The following is a 15,887-nucleotide window of genomic DNA, read 5'->3' as shown; positions in this document are numbered from 1 at the left end:
AAACCGAGTAATTGATGGCTTGTATCTCCAGAGGGATAATTAATAGGCGAGCTCGTATGCGACTCACGCACGAAGAAATTTGAATTTTAGTTGAGTAGTAAAGTGTACGTCGGCACCTGGACTCAACATTCTTAATTGGGGACAAAGGCAGGTGTAATTAGTTTTGACAAGAGGACGAATTTATCGCACCCGATGATTAAATTCCTAGGCACTAGGTGCGATCGATATTTCGGCTCCTCGGCTTCCAAATGGGGCACAACGCCGGTCCAATTTATACGCACTATCTGTCTTAATCGTATGAATAAACAAAATCTTTAATCTCGACCGGTTTGTGGGTGAAGAGCTCGGCAGGACGTCGAAGGAAAAAGGTTTTCGTTTTTGGTTGGGCGTTAACGAGCTTGAGTTTATTTATACGTATTTTTTACTTACTTTTTATGAATATCGTAATTGTTAATCAAAATGTATATTCATTTATTCCTCCCAAAAATTAATGACATTTCAAAATTTTGGCGAATAAAACTTCTCTGAACTATGCAAAATATTATGACTCTATATTTGTGATTTATCAGTGCATTAATAGTTTTATAGAATTACTTATACAGGGCGACTCAAAAAAAATTAATGAATGAGCCAGTTCATTGTATTGATTAAATCATTGTATTGAACAACTCACACCATTTTCCCCAAAAATTTGGGAATACAGTCCTGTTATTATTAGTATTATAATGCATCCAAATTTCCAAATTGATATAGTTATCCTTTTTTGATATCACAATTTTTCGTTTTTTCATTTTCTTTAATTTTCCAATTTTTACATTTTTCGTTGTTTCTGTTTCATAATTTTTCGTTTTGCAAATTCATTTTTTCAGTTTTTCAATTTCTCATCCAAATTTTTCAATTTTACATTTCTTCAATTTTTCGATTTGCAATTTTTTAATTTTGCAATTTTTCAACATGACAATTTTTCATTTTTCGATTTTTCAATTTTTCATTTTCTCGATTTTATATCACAATTTTTCTTTCCTTCATTTCCTTTATTTTTTCAAGGCTTTTTTTGATTTTATCATTTTTCGTTTATTCAGTTTTTCAAATTTTCAATCTCTCATTTTTCAGTTCCTCAATTATCCATTTTTAAAATTGTTCAGTTTTGCAATTTTTGAATTGCCCAATTATCCGATTTTCCGATTTCTTTTATTTTCAATATTTCGTTTTTAAAATATTTCATTTTTTCGATTTTTAATTTCTTCAATTTTTCAGTTTTTCATTTCTTCATTTCTTCTCTTTTTCGTGTCTTCAATTTTTCAAACTCTTGAAATACAATTTTAGATTATTAAGTTTTCATTTTATATTTTTTCGTTTTTTCATTTTTGGTTCTTCAATTTTATAATTTTGCAGTTTTTCCATTTCCATGGTCTGGTTCGGTTTCATAATTTTTCGTTTTTGCAACTCTGTTTTTTTCAATTTTTCAATTTCTCATCCAAATTTTTCAATTTTTCGTTTCTTCAATTTTTCGATTTTTCATCCTAATGTCTCAATTTTTCATTTTTTTCGTTTCCTCAGTTTTTCAAGTTTTTAATTTTTGTTTTTCATTTTCCCGATTTTTTAATTTTCATTTCCTCGAGATTTTGTATCACAATTTTTCTTTTCTTCATTCCCTTTATTTATTCAAGGTCTCTTAGGATTTTATAATTTTTCAGTTTTGCAATTTTTGGATTTTCCAATTATCGAATTTTCCTATTTATTTCATTTTCTTTATTTCGTTTTTACATTGTTTAATTTTTCCGATTTTACGGTTTTTCGATTTTTAATTTCTCAATTTATCAGTTTTTCATTTTTTCAATTTCTCACTTTTTCATATCTTCAATTTTTCGAGTTCTTGATTTACAGCTTTTAGATTTTTCTAAATTTTCATTTTATACTTTTTCATTTTTTCATTTTTGGTTTTTCAATTTTGCAATTTTCCGATATTACAATTTTTCATGTTTCGATTTTTCATCCAAATGTTTCAATTTTTTAATTTTTCGTTTCCTCAATCTTCTAAGTTCTTAATTTTTATCTTTCATTTTCCCGATTCCTTAATTTTCATTATCTCCATTTTATATCACAATTTTTCTTTTCTCCATTTCCTCTATTTTTTCAAGATTTCTCTGGGTTTTATAATTTTTCGTTTATTCAATTTTTCTAATTTTCAATCTTTGATTTTTCAGTTCCTTGATTTTGCGTTTTTAAAATCTTTCAGTTTTGCAATTTTTGGATTTCCCAATTATCCGATTTTCCGATTTCTTTCATTTTCAATATTTCGTTTTTAGAATATTTCATTTTTTCGATTTTGCAGTTTTTCGATTTTCTATTTCTCAATTTTTAATCTTCCAATTTTTCGATTTTTCATTTCTTCAGTTTTACTCTTTTTTCTCTTCAAATTTTCAAAATTTTTAAATTTTTCGAAATTTTTATTTTATACTATTTTGTTTTTCCATTTTGGTTTTTCTATTTTACAATTTCGCAATTTTTCCATTTTTCAGTTTCAGTTTCATTATTTTTCGTTTTTGGAATTTTAATTTTTTTCAATTTTTCAATTGCTCATATTTTTCATTTTTCGATTTTTCTCCATTTTCAATTTTTCTTATCTTCATGTCCTTTATTTTTTCAAGGTTTTTTCGATTGTATAATTTTTCGTTTAATCAATTTTTCAAATTTTCAATTTTTGATTTTTTAGTTCGTCGATTTTTCATTTTTAAAGTTTTTCAATTTTGCAATTTTTGTATTTCCCTATTATCCGACTTTCCGATTTGTTTCATTCTCAATATTTCATTTTTACAATATAGCATTTTTTCGATTTTTCAATTTCTCATCTTTCAAATTTTTCAATTTTTCGATTTACAATTTTTTAGTTTTCCTATTTTTCGATATTACATTTTTTCATTTTTCGAATTTTCATTTTCATTTCCTCCAGATTTTGTATCAGAATTTTTCTTTTCTTCATTCCCTTTATTTATTCAAGGTTTCTTAGGATTTTATAATTTTTCATTTATTCAATTTTTGTAAATCTTTAATCTTTGATTTTTCAGTTACTCGATTTTTCATTTTTCAAATTTTTCAGTTTTGCAATTTTTGGATTTTCCAATTATCCGATTTTCCTATTTATTTCATTTCTACATTGTTTAATTATTCCGATTTTGCAGTTTTTCGATTTTTAATTTCTCAATTTTTAATCTTTCAATTTTTCAGTTTTTCATTTTTTCAATTTGTCACTTTTTCATATCTTTAATTTTTCAAGTTCTTGATTTACAACTTTTAGATTTTTCTAAATTTTCATTTTATACTTTTTCCTTTCTTCATTTTTGGTTTTTCAATTTTGCAATTTTTCCATTTTTCACTGTTTCGCTCTCACAATTTTCAATTTCTCATCTTCTAAATTTTTCAATTTTTCGTTTCCTCAATCTTCAAAGTTCTTAATTTTTATTTTTCATTTTCCCGATTTCTTAATTTTCATTATCAGTCAATCAAATTCATTTTATATCACAATTTTTCTTTTCTTCATTTCCTCTATTTTTTCAAGATTTCTCTGGGTTTTATAATTTTTCGTTTATTCAATTTTTCAAATTTTCAATCTTTGATTTTTCAGTTCCTTGATTTTGCATTTTTAAAATCTTTCAGTTTTGCAATTTTTGGATTTCCCAATTATCCGATTTCCCGATTTCTTTCATTTTCAATATTTCGTTTTTACAATATTTCATTTTTTCGATTTTGCAGTTTTTCGATTTACTATTTCTCAATTTTTAATCTTCCAATTTTTCGATTTTTCATTTCTTCAATTTTATTCTTTTTTATTTCTTCAAATTTTCAAAATTTTTAAATTTTTCGAAATTTTCATTTTATACTTTTTGGTTTTTCCATTTTACAATTTTGCAATTTTTCCATTTTTGGAATTTTAATTTTTTTAATTTTTCAATTTCACATATTTTTCATTTTTCGATTTTTCATCCCAATGTTTCCATTTTTCAATTTTTCGCTTCCTCAATTTGTTAAGTTCGTAATTTTTATTTTTCATTTTCCCGATTTTTTAATTTTCATTTTCTCCATTTATATCACAATTTTTCTTCTCTTCATGCCTTTATTTTTTCAAGGTTTTTTCGATTGTATAATTTTTTGTTTAGTTAATTTTTCAAATTTTCAATTTTTGATTTTTTAGTTCCTCGATTTTTCATTTTTAAAATTTTTCAATTTTGCTATTTTTGTATTTCCCAATTATCCGACTTTCCGATTTGTTTCATTCTCAATATTTCGTTTTTACAATATATCATTTTTTCGATGTTTCAGTTTCTCATCTTCCAAATTTTTCAATTTTTCGATTTACAGTTTTTTAGTTTTGCTGTTTTTTGATATTACATTTTTTCATTTTTCGATTTTTCATCCCAGTGTTTCGATTTTTCAATTTTTCGTTTCCTGAGTTTTTCAAGTTCGTAATTTTTATTTTTAATTTTTCTGATTTTAATTTTCTTTTCTTCATTTCCTTTATTTTTTCAAGGTTTCTTTGGATTTTATAATTTTTCGTTTATTCAATTTCTCAAATTTTCAATCTTTGATTTTTCAGTTCCTCGACTTTTTATTTTTAAAATTTTTCAGTTCTACAAATTTTGAATTTCCCAATTATCCGATTTTCCGATTTCTTTCATTTTCAACGTTTCATTTTTTCGATTTTGCAATTTTTCTTTTTCGTATCTTCAATTTCTCAAGTCCTTGATTTACAATTCTTAAATTTTTCGAAATTTTCATTTAAAATTTTTTCATTTTTTCATTTTAGGTTTTTCAATTTTACAATTTTGCAGTTTTTCCATTTTTCACTGTTTCGGTTTCATAATTTTTCGTTTTTGGAAGTTTCATTTTTCCAATTCCAAATTTTTCAATTGTTCGTTTTTTCAATTTTTCGATTTGCAATTTTTCGATATTACAATTTTTCATTTTTCGATTTTTGATCCCAATGTTTCGATTTTTCAATTTTTCGTTTCCTCACTTTTTCAAGTTCTTAATTTTTATGTTTCATTTTCCCGCTTTTTTAATTTTCATTTTCTCAATTTTATATCACAATTTTTCTTTTCTTCATTTCTTTTATTTTTTCAAGGTTTCTTTCGATTTTATAATTTTTCGTTTACTCAATTTTTCAAATCTTCAATCTTTGTTTTTTGAGTTCCTCGATTTTTCATTTTAAAAATTTTCCGGTATTGCAATTTTTTGATTTTCCAATTATCAGATTTTCCGATTTGTTTCATTTTCAATATTTCATTTTTGCAAATTTTTTCGATTTTGCAGTTATTAATCTTTCAATTTCGCAGTTTTTAAATTTTTCGAAGTTTTCATTTCATACTTTTTCGATTTTTCATTGTTGGTTTTTCTGGTTTACAATTTTTCATTTTTCTCTGTTTCGGTTGCATAATTTTTCGTTTTTGCAACTTTTATTTTTTCAATTTTTCAAGTTCTCATTAAAATTTTTCAATTTTTCATTTCTTTAATTTTTTGATTTGCAATTTTTCGACATTATAATTTTCCTTTCGTCTCCTCAGTTTTTCAAGTTTTTAATTTTCATTTTCCCGATTTTTTAATTTTCGTTTTCGTGATTTTATATCACAAATTTTTCTTTTCTTCATTTCCTTTATTTTTTCTAAATTTCTTTCGTTTTATAATTTTTCGTTTATTCAATATTTCTAATTTCCAATCTTTGATTTTTCAGTTCCTCGGTTTTCCATTTTTAAAATTTTTCGGTTTTGCGATTTAAGGATTTCCCGATTATTATCCGATTTTCCGATTTTTTTCGTTTTCAATATTTTGTTTTTAAAATATTTCATTTTTTAGATTTTACAGTTTTTCGATTTTTAAGTTTACTCAATTTTTAATCTTTCAATTTTTCAGATTTTTCTAAGTTTTCATTTTATACTTTTTCGTTTTTTTGGTTTTTCAATTTTACAATTTTGCAATTTTTCCATTTTTTTTTATTAGAAAAGTTGAAAAATTAAAAAATTCAAAATCGGAAAACTGAACAAACGAAAAATTGCAAAATCGGAAAAGTGGAAAATTGAAACATTGAATATCGAAAAACTGAGCAAACGAAAGACAAGAATATTAAAAAAACTAAAAATCGAAAAAAAATTAATGAATGGAAAAATTGGAAAGAAGAAAAAACGAATCGAATCGAAAAATTGGAAAACCCAAAAATTCTAAAATCGTAAAATTGAAAAAGAGAAAAATTTCAACAAATTATTATATATTTAAAATAAAAACTAGGAAAATTGCAAAAAAAACCTCAAGAAACGAAAAATTGGAAAATCGGAAACTGAAAAATCCAAAAAACTGCAAATCGGAAATTAAGAAACAATAAAAAAGAAAAATTAAACACTAAAAAATTCAATTCAAAAACGCTGCGGGAGTGTTATTTACTCTACTGGTTTTTATTTTATAGAAATTATCAGAAAACAAGAACCGAGATTTATTGGCCTGCACTTCACGGGCGAGCGAAGTTCTGTCCAAGTAACCTCCTTCGAATTTTTTTAAATCATGCTATACATGGAACAATCTGTTATCAATAAATTCCCAATTGTTATAATCAAGTTTTTCGCGCCCCCGAGCTTCCACAGCCCCCACATCGCCCCAAACCGCGAATAACCTTGTGCGGGGTCGACACACGGGTTATTATTACTTCCTGGTGATCAGGAGAGCCGAGAACCGCGGAGGTTTCCGTCCTCAAATTCGGGACCTTATCCTTGATCCTGGACTCCTTCAGACGCGACACGCCCACACAGCACCCCCTCCTCGCCGCCCCCGTCCCGGCATCCCGCCGCCGAGCGCGCCCGCACGCCACAGGTGTCGTCTCCAGACGCCCGGAAATCCCCGGAACAAGTTATTTTCCTGCAAGCATCGATCCGGAGCCGCCGCCGCTTTCCTGCGAGGATGTTCTCCTGGTATTCGGGGACCGCGCGATTTTACCTACCGCGTTTTATTGCGTTGGCTTAGGTCAGGACGAGGTGTGGGAACCGTGAGCCTCTTGCGAAAGAAGTGTTTATCGAACGGTTGTTGATAACACGCTCGTTGTCAATGCGTGTCTAAATTACATGCACGCATCTTCTAAAATGCAATCAGACGGCCCGTTATGGCACATCAGGCGAGCTAATAGATCGTGCAAGCAACGCAATTATACGTAATTACCACTCGCGGGTTGCGTAAAGATGCTCGGAGCAGTGGCGGAGGAGAGGTGATAGATGGGTGAGGTTTGATGAAGGAAACCGATCATTTTGGCGTCAAATGGTTTTGCTAGAGGAGCGGTAGTTTGGTTTGGCTAGGGATTGTAATTATATTCGTGTGTGATAAGATCGAGGAAGTGTCAAAAGGTTGGGTTTGTAATAGCTACTTGTGCAACGTGTGTGGACGAGGTTTTCGAAACGAGGATGGGAAAATCGGTGCGTCGCTGAAAATTATACAGACATTTTTTTACATTTCGGATTTCATTCATGCAAATCGTAAAATAATAAAAAATAGATTGAATGAAAATTATACACAACAGTTACATTGTTGTCTACTATTAAAATAAGACTTAGACGAAAATTGTGAATTTTTATTATTATTGAGATTCTTTAAAACTACCTTTTATACTCTATCAAAAACAAAACACCAGGTGCCACCGAGATCCTCGAAAACTACTTCAAAAACAAATGTCTGGGGCCGCTGAGATTTTTTAAAATTACTTCAAAAACAAAACCTCTGTAGCCCTTGAAGATTATTTAAATTGTTTAAAAAATAAAACATTGGGAGCCGCCTAGATTCTTTCAAAAACAAAAGATACCTTTGAGATTCTTTAAAACTACTTCAAAAACGAACGTCTGTGGCCTTGAGATTCTTAAAACTACTTCAAAAACAAGACGTCTGAAGCCCTCGAAGGTTAATTAAATTTTTTAAAAGCTCAAATATCAAATGCCCCCTACATTCCTTCAAATCCTTTCAAAAATACCAGGTGCCTAAGAAATTCTTTTAAACTACTTCAAAAATAAACGTGTGTCGCCCCGAGATTCTTTAAAATTACTTCAAAAACGAACGTGTGGCCCCCTAAGATTCTTTAAAATTACTTCAAAAACAAAACCTCTGCAGCCCTTGAAGATTATCTAAATTGTGTAAAAAATAAAACATTAGCAGCCCTCTACATTCTTTCAAACACAAAAGATGCCTCTGACATTCTTTAAAACTACTTCAAAAACGAACGTCTGTGGCCCTGAGATTCTTAAAACTACTTCAAAAACAAGACGTCTGAAGCCCTTCAAGATTAATTAAATTTTTTAAAAGATCAAAATCAGCTGCCCCCTACATTCCTTCAAATCCTTTCAAAAATACCAGGTGCCTATGAAATTCTTTTAAACTACTTCAAAAATAAACTTCTGAAGCCCTTGAAGATTATTTACATTATTTAAAAAATACAACATCCCCTTACATTCTTTCAAAACCTTTGAAAAACGAAACACCAGGTGCCCATGAGATTTTTTAATATTTCTACTTCAAAAATAAACGTTTGTCGCCTTGAGATTCTTTAAATCTACTTCAAAAACAAACGTCTGGGGCCCTGAGATCCTTCAAAACTACTTCAAAAACAAATATTTGACGCTCCAGAGATTCTTTAAAATTACTTCAAAAACAAAACCTCTGCATCCCGTGATGATTATTTAAATTGTTTAAAAAATGAAACATTGGGAGCCCTCTACATTCTTTCAAAAACAAAAGATGCCTTTGAGATTCTTTAAAACTACTTGAAAAACGAACGTCTATGGCCTTGAGATTCTTAAATCTACTTCAAAAACAAGACGTCTGAAGCCCTTGAAGATTAATTACATTTTTTAAAAGATCAAATATCAGATGTCTCCGTTCAAAATCCCCTCAAATCCTTTCAAAAATACCAGGTGCCTTCGAAATTCTTTTAAACTACTGCAAAAATAAACGTCTCGGGCTCTGAGATCCTTCAAAACTACTTCAAAACAAATGTCTGGGATCCCTGAGATTCTTAAAACTACTTCAAAAACAAGACGTCTGAAGCCCTTGAAGATTAATTAAATTTTTTAAAAGATCAAATATCAGCTGCCTCCTACATTCCTTCAAATCCTTTCAAAAATACCAGGTGCCTATGAAATTCTTTTAAACTACTTCAAAAATAAACTTCTGAAGCCCTTGAAGATTATTTACATTATTTAAAAAATAAAACATCCCCTTACATTCTTTTAAAACCTTTGAAAAACGAAACACCAAGTGCCCATGAGATTTTTTAATATTTCTACTTCAAAAATAAACGTTTGTCGCCTTGAGATTCTTTAAATCTACTTCAAAAACGAGCATGTGGCGCTCTAAGATTCTTTAAATCTACTTCAAAAACAAACGTCTGGGGCCCTGAAATCCTTCAAAACTACTTCAAAAACAAATATCTGAGGCTCCAGACATTCTTTAAAATTACTTCATAAAACAAAACCCCTGCAGCCCTTGAAGATTGTTTAAATTGTTTAAAAAATGAAACATTAGGAGCCTTCTACATTCTTTCAAAAACAAAAGACGCCTCTGAGATTCTTTAAAACTACTTCAAAAACGAACGTCTGTGGTCCTGGGATTCTTAAAACTACTTTAAAAACAAGACGTCTGAAGCCCTTGAAGATTAATTAATTTTTCTACAAGATCAAATACCAGCTGCCTCCTACATTTCTTCAAATCCTTTCAAAAATACCAGGTGCCTATGAAATTCTTTTAAACTACTTCAAAAATAAACTTCTGAAGCCCTTGAAGATTATTTACATTATTTAAAAAATAAAACATCCCCTTACATTCTTTTAAAACCTTTGAAAAACGAAACACCAAGTGCCCATGAGATTTTTTAATATTTCTACTTCAAAAATAAACGTTTATCGCCTTGAGATTCTTTAAATCTACTTCAAAAACGAGCATGTGGCGCTCTAAGATTCTTTAAATCTACTTCAAAAACAAACGTCTGGGGCCCTGAAATCCTTCAAAACTACTTCAAAAACAAATATCTGAGGCTCCAGAGATTCTTTAAAATTACTTCATAAAACAAAACCCCTGCAGCCCTTGAAGATTGTTTAAATTGTTTAAAAAATGAAACATTAGGAGCCTTCTACATTCTTTCAAAAGCAAAAGACGCCTCTGAGATTCTTTAAAACTACTTCAAAAACGAACGTCTGTGGTCCTGGGATTCTTAAAACTACTTTAAAAACAAGACGTCTGAAGCCCTTGAAGATTAATTAATTTTTTTACAAGATCAAATACCAGCTGCCTCCTACATTTCTTCAAATCCTTTCAAAAATACCAGGTGCCTATGCAATTCTTTTAAACTACTTCAAAAATAAACTTCTGAAGCCCTTGAAGATTATTTACATTATTTAAAAAATAAAACATCCCCTTACATTCTTTTAAAACCTTGGAAAACGAAACACCAAGAGCCCATGAGATTTTTTAATATTTCTACTTCAAAAATAAACGTTTGTCGCCTTGAGATTCTTTAAATCTACTTCAAAAACGAGCATGTGGCGCCCTGAGATTCTTTAAATCTACTTCAAAAACAAACGTCTGGGGCCCTGAGATCCTTCAAAACCACTTAAAAAACAAATATCTAAGGCTCCAGAGATTCTTTAAAATTACTTCAAAAACAAAACCCCTGCAGCCCTTGAAGATTGTTTAAATTGTTTAAAAAATAAAATATTAGGAGCCCTCTAACTTTTTTCAAAATCAAAAGATGCCTCTGAGATTCTTTAAAACTACTTGAAAAACGAACGTCTATGGCCTTGAGATTCTTAAATCTACTTCAAAAACAAGACGTCTGAAGCCCTTGAAGATTAATTAAATTTTTTAAAAGATCAAATATCAGATGTCTCCGTTCAAAATTCAAATCCTTTCAAAAATACCAGGTGCCTTCGAAATTCTTTTAAATTACTGCAAAAATAAACGTCTCGGGCTCTGAGATCCTTCAAAACTACTTCAAAACAGATGTCTGGGATCCCTGAGATTCTTAAAACTACTTCAAAAACAAAACGTTTGACGCCCTTGAAGATTATTTCAATTTTTTAAAAGAAGCCTCCTATATTCCTTCAAATCCTTTCAAAAACATAAGATGCCTCTGAAATTCTTTTAAATTCTTTCAAAAAATAGACGTCTGGGGTCATGAGATTCTTTAAAACTACTTCAAAAGCAAAATGTCTGAAGTCATTGAAGATTATTTAAAAAATGAAACATTAGGAGCCCCCCACATTCTTTAAAATTACTTCAAAAATAAACGTTTGAGGTCCCTGAAATTCTATAAAAGTACTTCAAAAATAAACGTGTGCGCCCTGAGATTCTTTAAAACTACTTCAAAAACGAACGCCTGGGGCCCTGAAATACTTTAAAACTACTTCAAAAGCAAAACCTCTGAAGCTCTTGAAGATTATTAAATTAGGTAAAAAATAAGACACCGAGTCTCCCACTTTCTTTAAAATTACTTCAAAAACAAACATTTAAGGTCCCTGATATTCTTTAAAACTACTTCAAAACAAAACGTTTGAAACCCTTGAAGGTTATTAAATTATTTACAAAATGAAACACCAGGGGGCCCCACATTCTTTAAAATTACTTCAAAAACAAACATTTGAGGCCTCTGAGATTCTTTAAAACTATTTCCAAAAAAAAGGTGTGATGCCCTGAGAGTCTTTAAATCTACTTCAAAAACGAACGTGTGGCGCCCTGAGATTCTTTAAAACTACTTCAAAAACAAAACATCTGCAGCCCTTGAAGATTATTTAAATTATTTAAAAAATAAAACACCAGGAACACCCCACATTCTTTAAAATCTACTTCAAAAACGAACATGTGGCTCCTCGAGATTCTTTAAAATTACTTCAAAAAATTACGTCTGGAGCCCTAAAATTCTTTAAAACTACTTCAAAACAAAATGTTTGAAATCCTTGAAGGTTATTAAATTATGTACAAAATAAAACACCAGGAGCCTCCCACATTTTTTAAGATTACTCCAAAAATAAACGTTTAAGGTCCCTGAGATTCTTTAAAACTACTTCAAAAACAAAACCTCTAAAGCCCTTGAAGATTATTTAAATTATTTAAAAAATAAAATACCAGGAACCCTTCACATTCTTTAAAATCTACTTCAAAAACGAACATGTGGCGCCTCGAGGTTCTTTAAAATTACTTCAAAAAATTACATTTGGAGCCCTAAAATTCTTTAAAACTACTTCAAAACAAAACGTTTGAAACCCTTGAACGTTATTAAATTATTTACAAAATAAAACACCAGGGGGCCCCACATTCTTTAAAATTACTTCAAAAACAAACATTTGAGGCCCGTGAGATTCTTTAAAACTACTTCAAAAATAAACGTGCAACGCCCTGAGAGTCTTTAAAACTACTTCAAAAACAAACGTGTGGCGCCCTGAGATTCTTAAAAACCACTTAAAAAACGAACGTGTGGCGCCTTGAGATTCGTTGAAATCACTTCAAAAACGAACGTCTGGGGCCCTGAGATTCTTTAAAACTACTTCAAAAACAAAACCTGTGCAGCCCTTGAAGATTATTTAAATTATTTAAAAAATAAAACACCAGGAACACCCCACATTCTTTAAAATCTACTTCAAAAACAAACATGTGGCGCCTCTAGATTCTTTAAAATTACTTCAAAAAATTACGTCTGGAGCCCTAAAATTCTTTAAAACTACTTCAAAACAAAACATTTGAAACCCTTGAAGCTTATTAAATTATGTACAAAATAAAATACCAGGAGCCTCTCACATTCTTTAAGATTACTCCAAAAATAAACGTTTAAGGTCCCTGAGATTCTTTAAAACTGCTTCAAAAACAAAACCTCTAAAGCCCTTGAAGATTATTTAAATTATTTAAAAAATAAAGTACCAGGAACCCTTCACATTCTTTAAAATCTACTTCAAAAACGAACATGTGGCACCTCGAGGTTCTTTAAAATTACTTCAAAAAATTACATTTGGAGCCCTAAAATTCTTTAAAACTACTTCAAAACAAAACGTTTGAAACCCTTGAAGGTTATTAAATTATTTACAAAATAAAACACGAGGGGGCTCCCACATTTTTTAAAATTACTTCAAAAACAAACATTTGAGGCCTCTGAGATTCTTTAAAACTACTTCAAAAATAAACGTGCAACGCCCTGAGAGTCTTTAAAACTACTTCAAAAACAAACGTGTGGCTCCCTGAGATTCTTAAAAACCACTTAAAAAACGAACGCCTGGGGCCCTGAGATTCTTTAAAACTACTTCAAAAACAAAACATCTGCAGCCCTTGAAGATTATTTAAATTATTTAAAAAATAAAACACCAGGAACCCCCCACATTCTTTAAAATCTACTTCAAAAACGAACATGTGGCGCCTCGAGATTCTTTAAAATTACTTCAAAAAAGAACGTCTGGAGCCCTAAAATTCTTTAAAACTACTTCAAAACAAAACATTTGAAACCCTTGAAGGTTATTAAATTATGTACAAAATAAAATACCAGGAGCCTCTCACATTCTTTAAGATTACTTCAAAAATAAACGTTTAAGGTCCCTGAGATTCTTTAAAACTACTTCAAAAACAAAACCTCGAAAGCCCTTGAAGATTATTTAAATTATTTAAAAAATAAAACACCAGGAACCCCCCACATTCTTTAAAATCTACTTCAAAAACGAACATGTGGCGCCTCGAGGTTCTTTAAAATTACTTCAAAAAAGAACGTCTGGAGCCCTAAAATTCTTTAAAACTACTTCAAAACAAAACGTTTGAAACCCTTGAAGGTTATTAAATTATTTACAAAATAAACACCAGGGGGGGGGGGGCACATTCTTTAAAATTACTTCAAAAACAAACATTTGAGGCCCCTGAGATTCTTTAAAACTACTTAAAAAATAAACGTGTGACGCCCTGAGAGTCTTTAAAACTACTTCAAAAACAAACGTATGGTGCCCTGAGATTCTTTAAAACCACTTAAAAAACGAACGTGTGGCGCCCTGTTATTCGTGGAAACTACTTAAAAAACGAACGTCTGGGGTCCTGAGATTCTTTAAAACTACTTCAAAAACAAAACCTCTGAAGCCCTTGAAGATTATTTCAATTATTTACAAAATAAAACACCAGGAGCCTGCCACATTCTTTAAGATTACTCCAAAAAGAAACGTTTAAGGTGCCTGAGATTCTTTAAAACTACTCCAAAAACTAACACGTGGCGCCCCGAGATTCTTTAAAACTACTTACTTCAAAAACAAAACGTCTAAATTCCTTGAAGATTATTTAAATTAAAAAAAAATCAAATACTAGGAGCCTCCCATATTCTTTAAAATTACTTCAAATACAAACGTTTGAGGTGCCTGCGATTATTTAAAACTACTTCAAAATCGAATGTGTGACGCTTTGAGATTCTTTAAAACTACTTCAAAAACATTAGACGTTATGTTTTTGAAGTAGTTTTAAAAAATCGTCAATTATTTAAATTCTTTAAAAAAAAAAAACACCCGGAGTCCTCCACATTCTTTCAAATCATTTCATAAACACAACACCAGGTGCCACTGAAATTCTTTAAAAATATACCTCAAGTTTTTTTTTTTTCATTTAGGTCAGCAATTAATTTCAAATGGAAGGGAAAGGATTTTTTTTAGGAAATGTATATCTTTTTGACTCGATTAATATTCCCAAATTAAGATCTGTTAAAGATTGTTTAACTGAGGGTTTTCAAGAAGAATTGATTTAACTTCAGATTATTTAATTAAAAATTTAAATATGTTACAATTAAATCATGATATCGAAAGAATTTTATCATCGTAGAAAATTATTTTAACCGATCGGAAACAAAGATCAAAAATACGATGAACAATATGGAAAAGTATTTAACATCCTACTGGTACCTGGTCGATAGGTACGAAGCTGTAAATAATAAATACTATTTAATAAAAAGGGTTTTTATTTCAAGTCCTTTTGTCCTTCTATAAAAGTTCATCAAACTGTAGTAAAGAATTTTATTAATGCACACTTAAAAACATAAAAGTATAAATAAAGTCACATTTTGATGATTGTTATAGACGTTTGTTTGTCAGCACATTTTAGTATACATTTTCAGCTCTACTCATAGCAACATGTGCACTCGCGCCGCCACTGTCCACTCGAATAAGCGTAAAACGGCCATTACGAGTCCCGACTCACTCCAACTATTGATTAACGAGAAATTAATTACAAAAAATATCTTCATCAATGATAACTAATTAATTCCTCACAGTCAAGAGCCCGCACTCCCGCCGACAACCCGCCAACATCTCTTCTCCGAATTTTACCCATCGTAAGGCACCACTTTCACGTCCGAATGTCAATGCTCGCCCGAGCAACCATCGCGACCCGCTTCCAAGTTCTGTAATAATTACGTAACGCCCAAAAAGTTAATTAACACCTGTTAGAATTCGCTTTTAACGTTGGGGTTCTGGTCAAAGGAGCGCAGAAACGCCGAGAGGTGACCCGGCATTTGCTTTCACCTGGAAGCGACATTTGCACCACGAGTTCGGCGCTCAGCTAGACCTTACAAGGATAAACAAACATCGTAGTGCTATTAGCAAGAAGTCGGTGTAAATCCGTCGTCGGATACAAAATGGACTGGAAGCCGCTATTACTCGACATGAAAAATAAATCTGTATGGAGCAATAATAACAAACGAGGCCGTAAAACGAACAGTGTGGGCTTTATTAGTCGCTGGCGAAGTGGTAGACGGAGCTTGATTGGTGTTTATCGTTATGTGAAGAGTGTGAGGCTTCCGATGAGGGTGAATCAGGGGGTGACGACCTCGCCAAAAACGATATCCAATGAGAGTCAAAGCGTTCTCG

At 30.5% G+C, this 15,887-nt stretch overlaps 1 protein-coding gene across 4 annotated transcripts in view; it reads right to left on the bottom strand.

Moving 5' to 3' along the window:
* Positions 1–15,887, bottom strand: part of LOC135126223 (papilin) — a 144,942-nt gene that overhangs the window by 39,667 nt on the left and 89,388 nt on the right. The window lies entirely within an intron of this gene.

The sequence above is a fragment of the Zophobas morio genome, unplaced genomic scaffold (genome assembly GCF_036711695.1).
Source record: "Zophobas morio isolate AGI-343-1 ecotype UQ-CSIRO unplaced genomic scaffold, CSIRO_AGI_Zmor_V1 ptg000010l, whole genome shotgun sequence".
Lineage (NCBI taxonomy): Eukaryota > Metazoa > Arthropoda > Insecta > Coleoptera > Tenebrionidae > Zophobas > Zophobas morio.
This window is presented reverse-complemented; position numbering and strand designations above follow the sequence as displayed.